This window comes from Athene noctua, chromosome 20 (genome assembly GCF_965140245.1).
Source record: "Athene noctua chromosome 20, bAthNoc1.hap1.1, whole genome shotgun sequence".
In the NCBI taxonomy this organism is placed as follows: domain Eukaryota; kingdom Metazoa; phylum Chordata; class Aves; order Strigiformes; family Strigidae; genus Athene; species Athene noctua.
The window spans coordinates 2,434,572-2,452,112 of NC_134056.1; the positions used below are offsets into that span (position 1 = coordinate 2,434,572).

At 45.5% G+C, this 17,541-nt stretch overlaps 1 protein-coding gene across 8 annotated transcripts in view; it reads right to left on the bottom strand.

Moving 5' to 3' along the window:
- Nucleotides 1-17,541, bottom strand: part of DAB2IP (DAB2 interacting protein) — a 207,365-nt gene that overhangs the window by 80,692 nt on the left and 109,132 nt on the right. Inside the window, exon 1 of one of the 8 annotated variants that reach the window (XM_074923662.1) lies at nucleotides 3,655-3,821. The exons of the other annotated variants lie outside the window; for them this stretch is intronic. The gene's annotated coding sequence lies outside the window, so the exon portion shown is untranslated. Of the gene's footprint in view, nucleotides 1-3,654; nucleotides 3,822-17,541 lie in introns of those variants that run through there. 8 annotated transcript variants of the gene reach the window in all.

Genomic DNA, 17,541 nt, shown 5'->3' on the forward strand with positions numbered 1-17,541 from the left:
GGCTCCCGAAAGAAACTACAATTTCAGTGACAACACCCTCAGGAGCTCTGCGAGGCCGTCTGTGGCGCTCTACATAAAGAAACGAGGCTTGCTGTTAGTACAGTTAAATATCTCCTCTGTGCTTTGGCCGGGAGAGCCCTGGTCCCACACAGGAGGCATCTCTGGCATTTCTCTCTCGGCATGGTCTGTGTAATTTAATGCCCTCAGCCCTACTCGTGCCCACCATTACAAGTCCCAGTGAGGACCTCAGGCTCTGCAGGCACTGACTACTCTCCTCATTATTTTATATGTTCTCTCCAAATCACTTTTCCCTCGATGCTGACCACCTTTCCCAGACTCCAGCGGGAGAGTTTGCTAAAATGTGCAGCTGCCCATTCTCTGAGTTGCAGGGAGGGAAAGAGCAAATAAAACTAACAGGGGAACTGAAAGATATGAAATGCACTGTTGGGATAATAAACACTGGGAAGTGTCCCGCATTGTGACGATCAGTCCTGCAAGTGGAAAGACTAATTTGGATCTCTGTGCTGGAGCGCTCTGCTCTCTCCCACAGGACGGCACCAGCACATGCACCACATTGTGCAATCCCTTCGAGAACGTGCCTGTCCAGCCCATTGGCCAACCACCTTGCAGGATATGACAAACTGCTTAGAGGCTTTGTTAAAGCCTTTTTATCATTCTATCAATCAGTCTAATTCTTATTTTTCTTGTATTTTGCTGTAAATCTACTGACTGCAGCCCAGTCTGCATCCTGCTCTTTACTGAGAAATGGAGTGTGCCAGACCCTCCCATCGCAGCAGGGCAGAGGCTGCCACCTCTCACTGCAATAGTCATAGCAAAATGCAGAGCATCTCCAGTGCCACCAGCAAGGTCCGACCCAGGCCATGGACCTCCTCAGCCCCACTCACTGCTGCTGGGACACACGGTGAACAACATGGCCCCCAGCTGGGGCCCGTTATCCTTTACCATTAATGGGTGCTGATATTACCTCAGTAGAATGGATATCATGAGGAAAAAGAGATGAAGGCTCTGTTTAAAAAACCCCCAAACAACCAAAAACTCTTACATGGTGAAGGAGTGGAAGAAGGAACCAGTGCTGCGGGAAAGGAGAACCTCCTGTGAAAAATGAATAAGCCTGTATATCTAAAACGGTCACTGACGGGAGTAACTGGCAGCTTAGGTCCAGCATTTAACACAACTCCAGCAGACATCAATGCCCAACAAGTCTTAAAAATTGTGTCTCAAGTATCTAAAATTGGGACTGAACAAATCGGTGCCTTTCCATTTTGCTATCCCAGGTGATAGGACTCCAAGTTCTTTCAATAGCTCTTCTCAACACAAATCACAATTGTATCTTCTATTATTAAATCTGTCATCAAATTGCAGGTCTCTGAAATGGTGAAAGCCAAAGAGAAGGTCTTTCTGTACAATACCCAGTGGAGCTGAGGGAACCTTTTAAATAAGGAAAAGTGTTATTCCTATCCCTTTCAGCAGGAGGAAACTCACAGAATTACCGAGAGCTTTCTCATCCCACTGACTATCTTCCCAGCCTCCCAAGTGTGCACCCAAGGGCCACGAAATCCTGGCAACTTGCTGTGATAAACCACCAGCCACGCCAGGGCTGCTGCTCGGCCTGGGAGCAAACAGAGCAGCAGGCACCGGGGTCCACAGCGAGCTCTCCTGCTGCACTGAGGCTCCCTTTTGCTCTTCCACCTGCTTCATTCACATCTCCCTGTCCTAATATTGTCATTAACGAGGCCACAGGAGGCAGCTTAGCCTCACAAGACTCTACGTTATTTCTCCAGCCCCCACGGCAGCCTCTTCTCCCGGGCACTGCAGCCGTGCCCGGGGACACCTCCCGCTACTCGCTGCATAGTGGGAAGGGGGGTGGTGCCCGGAGCCCAGCCACGGCACTGCAGCGTCGCGCAGCGCAAACATGCCGCAAGGCCACGTGCTCTCCTGGCTGGGTCCCTCCAAAGATCATCCAGCCCAACCCTGCTGCATCTGTGCTGCTCAAAGGAAAACGACCGAAGCGATGGCTGGGAATCAAAAGGAAGCAAGGAGGGTCGCATCAGTTTACCTCTGCACATTACCATGACTATTAATTGCCATTTGCTACATCAAGCTATGATCGAATGAGAACAAATACCGACGCAGCCTTGACCTTTTCTCCCTCACTGCACACTCCTTTCCTTACGCCCTTCCTACAAGCCACAGCCCCCGACCCTGCCTGGGGCAGATCTCAGTGTCGCTGCTGGGGCAACTCATCGGCCGTCCCCAGCTCACAAGGCTGAATGAGGCTTCTCTTAACTTGAGAATTCACTACTTGCGTTTTAGTTAGGTGTTCCTGGTTGTACATATTATTATAAATATGCTTCGTTTTCAAACTGTGATTAGTATTTGCTGCATTTATTGAAGAGTGAATGGCTAAGAGGGATCCTGCCACTGTTTAAGACAGTGCAAGCAATACTAGTCACCCTGCTACTTTTGGGGAAAAAGAGATGGGAGGGAGGAAGTGTGTCTGAAGCCTAATGAGGACGCAAATGCTTGCCAGACTTTAATTTGAAATACTTTCTTTCTTTTCAACAATATCCTTTTCCGCTGGGCTCTGAGAAGAGCAGAGCTGGACGATTGTACGGGAAGCTGGGAGAGACTAACAATAGAGGAGGAGTGGAGAGGGGAGTGAAACCAGCCTATCTCCTTTTACTCAAAATGAAACGTGAAAAGAAACAAATTGCATAAAGGATGACTAACAAAGACAGCTTTAAAAATCATTTCAGGGTTAGTCTTTTCAGGTTCACAGCAGGGATGTCAGAAAAGGACATTCAGTTTCATACATTACATAAGTTTTAGCACATCTCCCTTTAAAGTTAGCTCTGCTGTACTCTTACCACGTACACAGCCGCCTACACACACCCGGGACTGCTTGCAAACACACCCTACCCCAGTCCATGGCCAATTCTTTTCTTCAATCATACAGATCTTTTACAAACGCTTTGAAAAAACTATTAATTCTGTATGCAGTGCCACACGCTCTGCTCCCCGTGGATGTGAGGGAATTGCTTGCCTGCACACTCTCTCCCAAATCACGGGATCCCTTTTGCCACAGTATCAGGGCCCCGAGTAAACACCTTTCAAGCAAACTCTTTTACCGCTGGATTCCTGCATCTTTTTCTCTCCCCCCACGAATGCCTAGAGAAAGCATGAACACTCCTTTTCTTGGCAGATGATTGAATACAGAGGTTGGCTAGAGGCGCAGCTGCCTCGACCCCCACAGGCTGATTTCACAGGAAACAGCACAAACATCTGCACCATCGAACCGACTGACAGACCTCGGGAGATCTCTGTTCAGAGCAATCCAACATTTGAAAATCCAACGCATTGCAAGATGCTGTAGCCCCAGCAGTCCCCACCAGCTGAAACAACGCGCTGGAAAGTCTGTTTTCTCCGTATTTGCTCCCTGTCCCTTTTTAAAAAAGCAGTATATGAATTCAAAAGATTTTAAAGGTGCAGCTTTTCAAATCTGGATCATCGACTTCCAGCACCAAGATCACGAAGGTGCAGGAAATACTTTGTCATCGCAGTTCCATTGTAATTTTGCAAATCCTAGTGAACCACCAAAAAAGAAAGGTAAGTGGAAAACTACCAGACACCTACCTCAGCCTCCACGGGACAGAAAAAGAAGATCGGGATAGAAAACCAGTTCTGAGGTCCGCAGGAAAGTCAGCTCCTCGGAGAGCAGTGCGGGTCCATCTTCTGCGCTGCCCTCCCTTGGCCGGGTCAGTGGCAGTTTGGCTTCTAGGGTTTAGCTGGCTCTTAAACTGCTCCCAGACTCCCGGACTGCAAGACTTCCTCTGCAGCTGATAGTGTGGTTATTAAAGTAAACTGACTATTGCCCTTTGTGGAGGGAGGTGGGGGGGAGGGAAGCTCAGCCCCTTCCCTTCCTTTGTAATTCAAACCCTTCCTTGAGGCTCACTGCTTTGGAGGAGAGGCATCTGCTCCCAGCCCCTTCCCTGCTGCCTGGGAGCGCACACAGGTACTGGCTGCGATCCAGGCTGAAGAAACTGCACCACACTCCGCGTTTACATGACAAAGCAGCTCATTCCTAATTAAACTTCATCTAGCATTTTTCTTTCTCATACATAATTAGTGCAGTACAGCAAACATACAGGTAAGAAGTGAGAGAGTTTGCACATAAGCGCAGGCTCCTCTGTCCGCACCTCTCATTAATTTTAAGATTTTCTCTTACTTTATTCAGTAACAGGCTCCCATTGCTTCCAAAATGTTATGTGTTCACCATTCCTGTGAGAGAGGGGCACTCAGCCAGCCGGCGCTACCGAAGACTGGACGCTGCTGGGCGGCTGCTGGGTGCGTTCGAAGAGGGCACGTTCCCAAACCCTCCCCGAGACGTGCCGCTCCTGAAGCAACTGCTCCTTGCAATGTCTACATGTTTCCATAGGCAGCTGCATCGGGATCGGGCAGCTCTGATCTTTACTACTTCCTAAAGGGAGTTAATCTTTAAAACCGAAACTATAAATGCTGTCTGCTTAGCTTGCAGCCTCCTTCTATTGGTATTTACAATTCACGTTTTAAATTGTAAAAAAATGTCCAGACATACGGGAATATGTCCACAATCCAGACATACAGGAATTAAAGGACATTATCCTCAAGTCCTCTTGAAATTGAAACTTGCATTATTAGCCATACCCAGTGCAATAATAAACTCTAGTTCCTGACAGCAACATATGTATCTCATCTCCATCGTATTTCAATATTACAATACTCTGCAACGACCTAGTAAGCAGCCTCAATCCAACAGATTTTACTTCACCATGTCAATGAGAAAATTCTGGCACATTACAGAAATCAAGGAAAAAAAAAAAAGGAATATTTTGTTCAAGTTCCCACAACTCCCGGTTCCTCCCCTCTCTCCCAAAACACATCCTCCTTGAGGCAGTGCTTTTCACTCATTTCCGATGGCAAATGTTTGGATTCGCTGCTCTGGTGATGACCACAAACAGTGGGGATGGTCAGATTAGCTCTTTCAGCTGTTTGTACCATTCCCTGAGTTAATGAGAAAGGGAACCGAGAGCATCTGCAATGAACCAGGGCTCATCGTGATTCAGGAGAGCAATGAGCAAGGATTTGGTATTCTTCTGGACATGTTTTTATTGAGAGAAGTAAGTGGAAGGGCGGAACTGCAAGGATGTTTCCTATTACACCTCTGTTCAGTGTCCCAGCCTTATGCCAAGAGCTTGCCTGCAACTTGTGGATAATCACAATATGTATTGCGCTGTCCCTCCGACGCAAATAAGCATCTTTCTAATCTCCCAAGTGCAATTTGTGCAGCTGGCTCTCACGACACGTGGGCACGCACTCCCTTCAGCCTGGATCGCTTTTCCTCTGAACTCAGTTGTTCTTGCACCAGAAATCACGGTATATGCAAAACTGAGGGACAAGCACGTGCTGGGTGTCTGCAGGCCAAATGCCACTGCCACTGAGGTTTCTGTTCTCACTGATTTATCAGAGGCAGGATTTGACTGAAGCAGCCGTCACAGGTAACTGCAAGTCTCCCATTTTGTGGGATCCCTTCCTTGCTCACACTGATTCTGAGCCAACTGTACTATCAAGCTGGCAGAGAAACACGTCACAACTCATCTCAACTTATGGCCTTAGGGCATTGCCAGTAGTTAAGTATTAAATGACACAATTAAAACATGGACACAAGGAGCTTGCTTTTCTTCTGCATTACCACTGGTTATCAGTTGGAACTAATCCGCTCGTTTATTCTCTATATTACATGGGCATATTAAAATAAGAATTGACCCAGCATTGACTATTCCCTGTCTTAGGAATTATTCCCAGATGCTAGTAACACAGAAGGTCCATGAGAGCCTGGGAGAATGTATCCATATGTACGCTTATCTCTTCATTTCAGACCATTCATCATGCCTTGCCTGGAAGCAACAGTTAATTTACAATAACTCAATGTCAAGATGGCAGTTTAAAATCCTCTTGAGGATTGCCCTAGGAGAAGATTTTGTCCTGGCTCTCTGTAGCCACTGTAGATCCAGCTGAGCCTCTTTTGAAGTCACTCAGTTTTAGAGCACGATAGAAATAAAGACAGGGAGAAGACCTGCTAGGCTGCAGCTAGTGCACATCCAAACCCAATGAAGGATCATCTCTCCAGTGTATTCTTTTGGGATTTCAGTCGTCACAGAAATTAGAGACAGAAAGGATGAATACAGCCAGTCTGAAAACACTGCATGCAATGGAGATTAATTCCTATGGCGCATTGTTTTGTCCGGATGTAGATTTAAATAACATGTGACTCTTGCGCAGAGTAGGAAATACTTCCAACTTAGAGCGGAGGAGAAGGTAGCCCTGGGCTAACATCGACAGATTGAACCTTTCTGAAAAGGCCACGTCACAACCAGAGCTGCCCCCAAACCTTCTCAAAGCGAGCCAGATAAAATCCACAGGAAGGACCCTCTGAGCCGAGCTAACTACAGACTGAGTCTCAATATCCCGTTCTCCCCTTTTCTCTCTTTTACATTTGTCTGGACTCAGCTTTTAATTTTAAGGACTTTGCTTACCACATTTTACTCACATCGATGGCTCTTGCCTTTTATCAAGGACAGCCTGCATCCAATATTTTGGAAAGCAATTATTTAAAAATCCTCAGGTAGTGCCGCAGACGATGGCTGATATGCCATCTATGTAAATCAGAAAGTGTCTAAAGAGGGTGTTTACAAGCAGAATGCTGCTAAAAGTCTGCCTTGGTTGCAGATAACAAGGCTGAGACAATGACAGATTTCCTTCCCCTCGTAGCCAAGAGCAGCTCCCCTCTGATTGGCTTCGCTGTGTTTATCCAGGATGCTGGGAGAGAGCAGGCACCAAATATGCAATTAATTGGCAGTTTGCAAGAGCATATTGCCTAAAGATAAACAGAGTGGGTGATCGTGTCATGTGTAAAATGGCTGAGTGCTGCAGATGTAGTGTTGACCCAGTTTAAAAAAAAAAAAAAAGTTGTTTTTTTTTTTTTTCTCTTGGAAAATAATTGTATTCAAATGAATACTTTTTTGCATGGTCCCTCTGGCCTTTGAATGTTTTGTGTATGTAAGCCATTCCAGGTTCATCCTTAACCTGAAAGTATTTAGTAAATTAAAAATTTGCTGAAAACTTTTACTGCTGACATCAGTGGAGCATTTCACCAATAGAAAATGTTTTGTGCAGGAGCAGACAAGTACATCACAACCCGGTGTTAATGGCCTTTACTCTTCACAGCGGGTGTGCTGCAAGCAGGAAAAGACAAGGCTACTGGGTCCGAGTCTAACTGGAAATCAGGCGATGTGAAAAGGAACAAAACTCCCCAGAACAGACACATGTGGGTGAAGATCGGGTCTAGAGGACTAGAGCGGAGGAATGGTTACTGAGGGAGGACCTGGAGCAGGGGCATGACAGATGCTCGGGGAATGGAGAGTGCTGAGTGGAGGGGACGGGCTACAGTTTCTAAATATAGGCATTGTCAGACAAAAAGGCACAAAGATGACACAAAACCCAGAGTCAGGTAAGGAAATAAAGAAAATTATAAGGGAGAAGACTGGATGCTACTTAGGAGTTCAAGATACACACTGTGGAAATATGTTGAGGCTGGGAAGAGAAGGGGAAAGGCAATTTGAACATGATGCTACACAAGCTGGGTAGCTCGAGAGACTTCAGAAGGGGTATCTATGACATGATCAGAGCATGGTTCAAGTACAAGACAGAAATGCTAATCGGAAGAGCTCTTACTTTCAGGAGAGAGAATGCATTAGAAGAAAAGTTCTTGATGTCGACTTTCTGATTTAATGTTTTGCAGAGCAAAACAGAGGCTGACACAGCTACCATGCACAGCAGGAAATGAAAATCAATGACCTCACAGGACAAAAGGACACTTGCCTGTCTCATTTTTTAGATTTAGTGCTATAAAACTAAAGACTAAAGCATGTGACAAATCTCTTACTTCATTTTACTCAGACCACATTGACATTACAAGCACTGATCAGATCGAGCAAGAAAACAAGTTGTGACCTGGCAACTTCTTTGCGAGGGACAATGCACAGAGATTGCATCTGGCCTGACCAACGTGATGGCTTCAGAAATGCCTTTACAGGAATTGCTGATCCCATGGAGAGATCTTTACAGCATGCTTTGACATGTTTTGCTTGATACTTTCACTTTGCCCTCTAACTTAGGCTGTGAGCTGAAAGTGAACAGTTTCACGTGCACTTCACATGCCACAGACAATGTCCTTCTTCTATGCTAAGGTGATTCCAGACAAATTCTCCAGGCAGGGCTCGATCCTACTTTGCTCTGAATTCCGCTGAAGGCCAGGCCTTAACCACATGCCATGGAGTTTGGTGTCCCAGAAGCATGGCAAAATTCAGCCGCGTTTTAAAAAATCTTTTTCTTTCAGATCAAAGTTTCTGTATTTGGGGACCTAAAATTAGCTAGCAAAATAAGTGACATTTTATTTAGAGATGCAGAACTTCCATTGATTTTAATGGATTCAGCATCCCAGAAAAGTAGGCCACTTATTTATGTACCTACATAAGCATCTGCATGCCTAACTTGAAGGAGCCAAGTTTGTAAACGATGACCTTACGTTTTAAAAATCATGAGACGTCTCTGCACGCGTCAGTCTGTTGTTCCCTTTATTTCTGTCAGCAAGTCTCTCATTGTAGAGGTAGATGTAAGCTGTAAAATGTGCCCTTAAAAGTTTCTTGCAGTAAGGTCTCCTTAGCAAAACACTTAGGCACAAACTTAATGTCTTCCTGAAGAGAAGCACTTCAGTGAATCAAGGCTAATAGCTTTCTCCTGCTCCTTCGGTTGAGATGGGGAACGAATCTTTGTCTCCCCACAGAAAATTTCTGATCCCAATGGGAATGGCTCAGCAGCCTTGAAGACTGTTTCTGCCTCATCACTTTACCTTAGGAACATGCTATAACATCTGAAAGTACTTAGTTCTTCAAAGCACAGCAAGCTAAACAACACTGAAAAAACTGCTTCCCATTCTGCAGCAACCTGTTTGGTGCAGGGCCGTGGGGTGAGGGAGGGGAAGGGGGCACGGAGGAGCAGGAAGATACTGAGCAAGAGGTTTTTCCTGGGGAGGGCAGCTGTAAAACGATGAGGCACGATCCTTTTGCTAATGCACAGGAGAGGAACTCCTCAACCTGCTACTTATCTGGCAACTTATCTATTTTAATCTTGTGCAACTGAATGACTATCAACAGACTGTCATTTAGCTGCTTAAGGAAATAGCTGTATAATTTAGCTCTGATTGTTTAAAGCACTTGGCAGGAAACAATAGATAAAAACTGACAGGACCTTCACAGTTAACAATACAAACTAATGAAGTGAAATACTGCTCAGAGAAATATTGTGACGGGAATCCACAGATTCAAATGAAGGAAAAGAAGGGGCAGGATAGATTCTGCACTGCAGTCCCTCAGTCTTGACTTTGAAGAAAAGTCATCAGATCTTCCTTCTCTCTGCCGACTCTTCTATCACGCTGGTTTGCTTACACAGCACTGTATGCAAGTTTGTAAAATTGCACTAGCTTAAAAAATTCCCAGAGAGGAACCACAACTGAGCTTAGCTCAGACCTGCCGCGCTTTCGCACTCGCACAGCTGTCAGCAGCTGGAGTTCACCTGTGGAATGACACAGACCACTGATGGGAAGCAATGGGGGAAAACCCCGATCTGGGATGAAAACGCCGTCCAGCTTTTTCATACAAGTCAATAAAGAACACCCTGACCTCCGGTGGGGAATGTGCTCCAGCAGCTCCGAGGAAACAAGCAGCGCCGAGCTTCCAGCACGAGCCTTTGCGCGCAGGTGTGTTACTGCGACGGCGCTACAGGAACTCGGCACGAAGCCAGCACAGGCGTGGAGAACTCTGACTGTCCAGCTCACTCCTAAAGGCAATTGCAGGATATTGAACTGTGGTAGAAAGAGTTACTGCCACTGCAGACAGCTACAGGCTACTTTTTATTTTCCTTTATCTTACAAATTGCAGCTCAGAGTCTGAATTATTCAAAGCAGACCCCCCTGACAGCTTCTGGAAGCAGGGGGGCACACAGACACACAGATGGTGCCTGTATTTTTCCCCTGCGCATGGCATATCCCAATTCCCAAGTGTGTTTAACTGGACAATTAGTGCAATTTGTTAAGCAGACAGAAGGCAGCGAGGTGGGGCACACGGTGCCGGGCACGCAGAGGGCGTCGGTACAGAGTGTCTTCGGAACAGAGGGTGCCCGCAGACAGGCGGCAGCCAACATGCCCTGGCCACCAGTTCAGTTTACAGGATATATTGGTTTGATTATTTGTGGTCTCACCCACTGGCTCAGCTAAAATGACATTGGAGGCCCCAAAGAAACTAATGATAAAAGTGCTATTGAGGAGGATTTCCCTGTTGTGTATCTTACTGTAGGCACAATAAGATTGTCTTGGTGTGCTGTGAGGAGGTTCCATGCACAGAAATAGGATCAAAAACTTGATGATATCTACTGTTGACTGTGATGCAGCCCTTGGTAACCCCTAACACAAAGCAATATTGCCGGCTGTTTGGCCACCCTCCATGCTACCAGCCTCCTTTCTGCCTTGGCCACAATGGAGAGGGGCGTAAGGGTGCGGCTTTCCCAAAAAATCACATACAAACAGAGCATCTGGACTTTGAGGAAAAGTTAAATACTATTAACTAATTTGGTTTCCACAGTGAAGGACCGTAAAGTTTCACTTACCCTAGGCAGAATGGGAAGTTTTCATTTTCTGGCCCCAGGTAAAAGCGTAAGGAAAATTACATCTGGTTGGGAGTGGAGACAACTTACTTGTAGAAAATTAAAAAAAAAAAATTAAGCTGCAAAGCAGTGGAGATATAGCAGAGTGCTGCCTGAGTAAAACCCAGTGTAAGGCACCCTGGCCAGATTTTTGTTATTACCTGTCCAACTTTTTCATATAACTCAATAAAGAACACCCTGACCTCTGGTGGGGAACGTGCTTCAGCAGCTCTGAGGAAACAAACAGGCAAATCCCTCAAAAGGCATGAGAATGAGAATCGTGCCTGTGTGGAGAGCCAGCAGAAGCCCCGTGTGGGCCTCAAAGCCCACCTAAACCCAGTGCTGACCCCTTCACCCCATCCCCTCACTCCCACTGGGCACACTCACCACAGCTGTGGCCACACGTGAGCCCTCTGCACAGGAGTGAGTTTATCTGCTCTGAACAACCTAGCGAGGGAACACTTATAAAAGCATCTGTATCTGCTCCCAGCAACCCCTTGCAGCACCAAGACACTGCGTTCCTCCATACTGCGAGCTAAAGCTGTTCAAGTGAACGTGAGGTGTGCCAGACGCTGTATTTCCAATGGGAGCTGACACTGCCAGCAATAAAAATCAGATGGGAAGAAGTCCTCAGACAAGGATACTAATTAAAAATCATAACTCACACTGGCAAATAGCTTAAAAGATTTTAAAATCCCCAAAACGCAACCCATCCTCATCCCCAAAATAAAACACACCAAAAAGTCCTTACTTTTATGCGAGTCTGAGTTAATTTAAAAATAAGAAAATATTCTGAAAGTCACATGGATCTTTCACGTGAGTCCATATACCTGAAAGTCAAGGCCCTGTTTTCAAATTCCACTTGAAATTTTAGTTTACAGCTGTTTCTGAACTTACTAGACTAGAGCTTCGCAGGAAAAGGCAAACAGAGGCAACTGGATCAGATCAAACACCATTTTCTAAATGGTACGAGGCAAGAGTCCTGCTGCCCGCAGCACCGGCAGCCACATGAACTCTTCCTTTGACAGAGCTGCCCCGCTGCCCTGCCCAGGCTTCTGCACCCCAGGAACAAAAGGCTCTGGAGCTGAGCGTTCCCTGCCCAGCCCCAGCCTCTGAAGGAGAAATGTCTCAGCTCTGCAGCAGAGGCAGGTGTGGGTTGGGGCTGGTACAGCCTGGCCCCACAGGAGCACCCCGCTACTTTCAAATTTGTTGCCTTGTACAAATGTTCTCACCAGGGACCGTCACCGGTATTGTCTTTCAGTGTATTGTTCTCTCCGGGTTAAATATAACTTCTGTAGCGTTCACAGAAGAAAACTATTCTTTGTGGGAGAAAACATGCAGCAGGCTTTTAGTTTGACACTGTTGTTACCATACCACTGCAAAGACTAAAGAAACAATGATGATAGTAACCAAAAGTTTAAAAATACCTCTATGCATATTTCACCATGTCATAGAAATTAGATGTCATAGCGATTAGGATGTTTACCTCTAAAACTGCATGAAAAAAAGTCTTACAAAAATGGTTTTGCTATTTTAATTGAAAATACAGGCTTTTTCTGGCTACCTAGTCGATGACCTCATTTCAAGACAGTTTTCAACTTTTTCATGAAAAAAAAAGGGGAAAAATAGAAGGAAGGAAAGAAATAAACTCGTGGCTTTTGACTAGTGAAAACTCAAATCATGTCAATGTTATAAAATACGATTTTATGAAAATGAGGGATGTTGTGAGCGTTGACATGAATCAGGGTAGGTTCTGGAAAGCCAAACAACTGTTAGAGCAGGGACAACGTGTGCTGCCTTCCCAGGCGACCTCGTACCTGCTCGGTGAGCTGCAGCATCCCCCACGCGAGTCCCTCCCGCCCCGGCCCCCGCTGGGAGCGCCGGCACACCGCGGCTAGTCCTGGACTAGTACTGCAGGAGAGCAACTCGCCGAAACAAAGTGTTGGAAGACTGCAAACAACCTGGATGTTCGCTCTGGTGAATCACAGCTTGTGGCAGCCCATAAAGACTTCCGTGTCTATTGTGACTATGATTAATCGCTCAAATACATCCCCCAAATCAAAGTCTCAAAGGCCCCTGGCTGCATCCAAGCCGTGACAGTACTCCTGGGTCACTGGGCTATTAATGCTTCAAACTTGACACTCCTGAAGTCAGTGACAAAGCTCCCATTGACTCGGAGGGTAGAGGTACAGGCAGCAAAAGGCACGGACGTAGCTTGAGTTTCCTGGCTGAATTGTGCTGTCAGCTGTTTTGCTGTCATGAAGGGGGACTGTCCCTCACCCTGGGAATACCAGAGGCTGTTTACTGGAAAGGAGCTCAGCAGCTGGGAGGGATCAGGGGCACTTGAGTTTCTCCACTGATGTGCAAAAGCAGTAGCAGTATTAACAGACTGTGAGTGGGTACAAAGGGAAAATGTCAGTATATGCTTTCTCTGAGCAGACCTGTGCCTTCTACTGTGTCAGCCCATCACCTCCACCCGTGTGCTAAGGACTCAGCAGGCACAAAGAGAGGGTTGAGAGCAGCCCCGCGGCGTGACGGTGACTGCAACGAGACCAAGGCACGTTGTCCTGTCAGGCAGTGGGGTCAGACTGTGCTAGGCAGTGGCTGGTAACAGTTAAGCTGGAGGCCCCAGCTCTGAGGACAGGTAGCCACAGAAGCCACAAAGTGTTAAACTTTCTCTCAGGGTTGCAGGTTCAGAGAAAGGCCAAGGGATGTATGTGACCAAGCTCTACTGCGATTTCCCCAGGGGAGCTCAGAAATGCCTGGGTTTTTGTGTTGTTCCCAATTTAATTCCGGCAAGTCTTTTTTTTTTTTTTTTTTTTTTTAAAGTTCATAAAAATATATCAACAAGGAAAACCAAAACTACACGGAGTTAACCCCAGAGTCTGTCTAATGAATATATTATTTTCCCAGTAACTTAGTATAAGTACAGAGTTTTACTGCAGTCATCATAATAGAATCCATCACTACTGTGCCCTCTGGATGTCATTAATAAATAAATTAAACCACTCAAAAAGAGGGAGAAAAAACTTATCTCAGATTTTTTGGAGCACATTTCGAAGACAGTAGCAGTGACAGGCATAAAAAGAAAAGTCTAACGGGACAAGCTCTGGGGAACACCAGCTTAGCAGTGTCACGGGGACAGGGAGAACAAACAGACAGACCTGCGAGCGCAGGCGGCGTCTGCTGGCTCCCCCCGGGGGGACAAAACAGGCAGCAAAGCCCAGGCCCTGCCCGAGGGCTGTGGCACCGGGCACCCCGACAGAACGGAACTAAAAACACAGTCGCAATGACAGCACCAACATTTGCCAGAGAAGGTCAATATATTTTTGCTGTCAATTCTTGGGAGGTTTCTTTTAACATGGTTTAATTGGGTTTTAGCACTGGTGAAAGCCCTGGAGAGAGATAACTTGTGCTTAGTCGCAGAAGAGTTATGAGCACTGACAATGGCAACGTCCCTCTTTGCAGTCAACGTACGAACCAATTCTCTCCTCCCTCTGTGCAGCCTGGCCTGGCTAGATCCAGGAGCCAATCCTCCCTTTTTCTCTTCTGTTCAATACACAGTATTGTCCACCCCAAAAGTTCCTCTTGTCTCGCACTGTTAATAGCGGGTGAGACAGGAGGGTGGTGTCACCAACCAGCAGCACAGGAAAGCTACTGGTCTGGGAGAAACTGCCAGGATCTGCCTGTTCTCCTTCCTCCCTCCTGGGTGTTTGCAACCTGGCCTGACCAGAGACGTCTCATTCTCTCCCCTCCACCCCTCTGCATCTCTAAGGGCCGTGGCATGCACTTTAGTTCTTCCCAGCCACAGTAATTTAAACCATCTCCCCATGAGTGTGGGGCTTTGAGGACAAGTTTTGACCCTACCTGCGCTGCCCTTGAGTCAGCTGATCCCACCCTGAGCTGTAGGGAAGCCCTGCATCCCAGGTAACTCCTCCGACATCTTAAGGAGTAAATAAATAACAGGCATTCCATCCTTTCTACACATTTCTCTCCTAAGCCCTGCTCTTTCTCAGCTGCTTTATACTTACCCTGACTCACAATTATCGGAAAAAACGAAAGATTGAAAATAAACAGCATGAGGAATTCCTTTTTTTAAAGACAAGTGCTAAAATATTCTCCAAACAGCTGCTTGAATATTAACTAGAAAAGAAAAAAGTTCCAAACTCAAAATACAGGCAAGTCAAACACACCCTGTCAATTGGAGAAAAATGTCCTCATCATCCTTTACCAAGTTAATATTTTTCCCTTGTGTGCCGAGGCAGCCAGAGCACAGTGAGGGAAAGTGAGTTGCCTTTCCTTTCCTGAACACTTAAACTATGGAAGATTCAAATTCATCATCCCAAACACAGCTTCAACCATTTCTCTGCCTCTTCTGCCCTGCCTCTCTCTAAGAACCACGGTCTGGTGGAGCTTCGTTGCAGTCATTTTTCTTGTTTTAGAAAGTATTAGCCTGGAGAAATGCGCAGCCCCCACATGCAGCAACAAAAGGGTTATTTTCACCCCCACACATATAATGGTCAATGACTTTCTTCAGTTCAACGTAGCCTGAGATGGGATTCCAAAATGTGTCAGATATTTCCAAGATCCTGTTCCTGTTCCCACTCCCTACCCCACCCTTCGCTCTTCAGAGTGATCCTTTGGGGAGGCTGAAACTGAAATCTATTTCCTTGCCAAAGAGTTTTCCTTTTCACCACCTACACTTCCACTTGTGCTCAAACGAGGCCCCTGGAGCGCGCTGCTCCTGGCACTCGCTCCTGCTTAGCAAATGTACCTTGTTTGATTGGGGCTAGAGTGGAAGAAATCTGCTTCGCATCAGTTTGTCTGAGTTTCGTTTGCGGGAAGGGTATTATTTCTTAGAGGATGAGTCTGTTTATTGGCTGGGGATATTTCTAGTGCATTTATTTTTTGTTGTGAATTTGGATTAGTGGCATGTCCTTCCTCCTGACAGTTGCTGGCAGCATGCTGTAAAAATATGATTAATTAAAGTGTGACTATGAATCCACTCAGAGGCTTAGACTTTTCCTCCTCTAACATTAAACAGAGAAAGGGCCATTTAACAAAGTTCAGATCTTGAAGCAGATTTCAAAGTACACTGCAGTTTAGCTCAGTACGACTAGGCGGTTCAACCTTCAACATTTAAAAGCTCTCAGACCTTGGAGAGAAGAGGCTTCTCCTTCTGGTCCAATCCCAAATATAGAAATAAATAAATAAGTGATAAATAACCAAGCCATGCTCAAAAAGGACTTCAGCAGCACAGCAGAAATACACTGTTGACCTGAGGGGCTCCTTCTTAGCCTAGGTGACATTTTTACCTTTGTAGACATAGAATACACGCAGTCCTGTTGCACTGAGATTTTAGATTAAAACAACACATTCTGGCTCTTGCTCTGTGAGGAGCCATGGAAATCCTGGAAGACCTTCAAAAATGAGCAGTATGGTACTTGAAAAAGAGACACAACTTTACTAAATTGAAAAATTTGAATTTCCTAACATGGACTTAAAAGGTGCTACTGAATCTTTAATGACTGCAATATAGAGATGGCTGAATCTGAGAAGGGCTGAAGGTCTTCCTTTGAAGAAGTCAAACAAAAAAAAAAAAAGAAAAATGTCTGCTACATTCCAAGGTCACAAAGGGTTTCATGAAACTCTGTATCCCTTCTGACTCTGACTTCCTAAATGACAGTCACTTGTTACTCCAGAGCACCTACTTGAAACTGAACATAATTAGCTGGGGAAAGGAAAAACATGCCAGACTGAGAAAGTATTTCTATAACAAGAGGTTGTGAGGAGCAATGTGCTGCAGATACAGATGGAAAATGGGTTCTTTATTTATTTCAAGAGCAGAGAATTCTTATTCATTAAATGTTACTTTTAAGCTTGACGTGTTTTAAAGCTGTTTAGTATTTTACAGCCTTCTGACTGACTGATAGCTTGGAGGGAAGGATCAAGAATGGGAAGCACGGGCTGTGTTACTCAGCGGTATCTGTGGGGTCAGTTACTAGCCCGCTTTTCCAAGCTAGCTCTCGTGCTATTTATTTCTCATGTCCAGTATCATCTTCAATCCCCACAGACAGTTCCTTTGCCCACACCACATTTCAGATCACCCCCCAGATACTCTACCAGTGAACAATTTTCTCCTGAGAGCCTTAATGAACAGAGCAAACCTCTGAGTTCGATGCTGAATATTGTAGGAGGTGACCTGCTAGACAACATGTCCTGTTTTACCATGTCCATTAGGAGTCTCCAACACGCACAAGGCTCAGAGGTTTTAAAAAGAGCAACTGAGTTGTATGACACAGCCCAGTGCTGGTGTAATCAGTGCAAAGCTGCTGCCCAAGCTCTAGAGGCTGGCAACCTACCATAAATTTAGATGATGCAAGACTAGGAATGTAAATTTAAAATGAAACATTTGAAGTCTGGATGAAGGTAAAAAATATACAAACTCTGTAAAGACAGTAATTATTAGAGATTATAAATCTGCATGCTAATTTATGTGATTTCTATTGACATTTTCTTTCTAATTCAGTTTTTATTCATTTTATTGCACGCAGATAAATTCCAGATAAGAGCATTGTGATGTGCAGAGGACTTAATCCAGTGGAAACCCCCTAATATGCAATTTAGAGATCTCAAGTTCATTAATAATCCTAGGAGCATCTTGTTTAATCTAGTTTATTTGCATGAGACTGAGTACATCTGAGTGAGCAGGGTACAGCAGACATT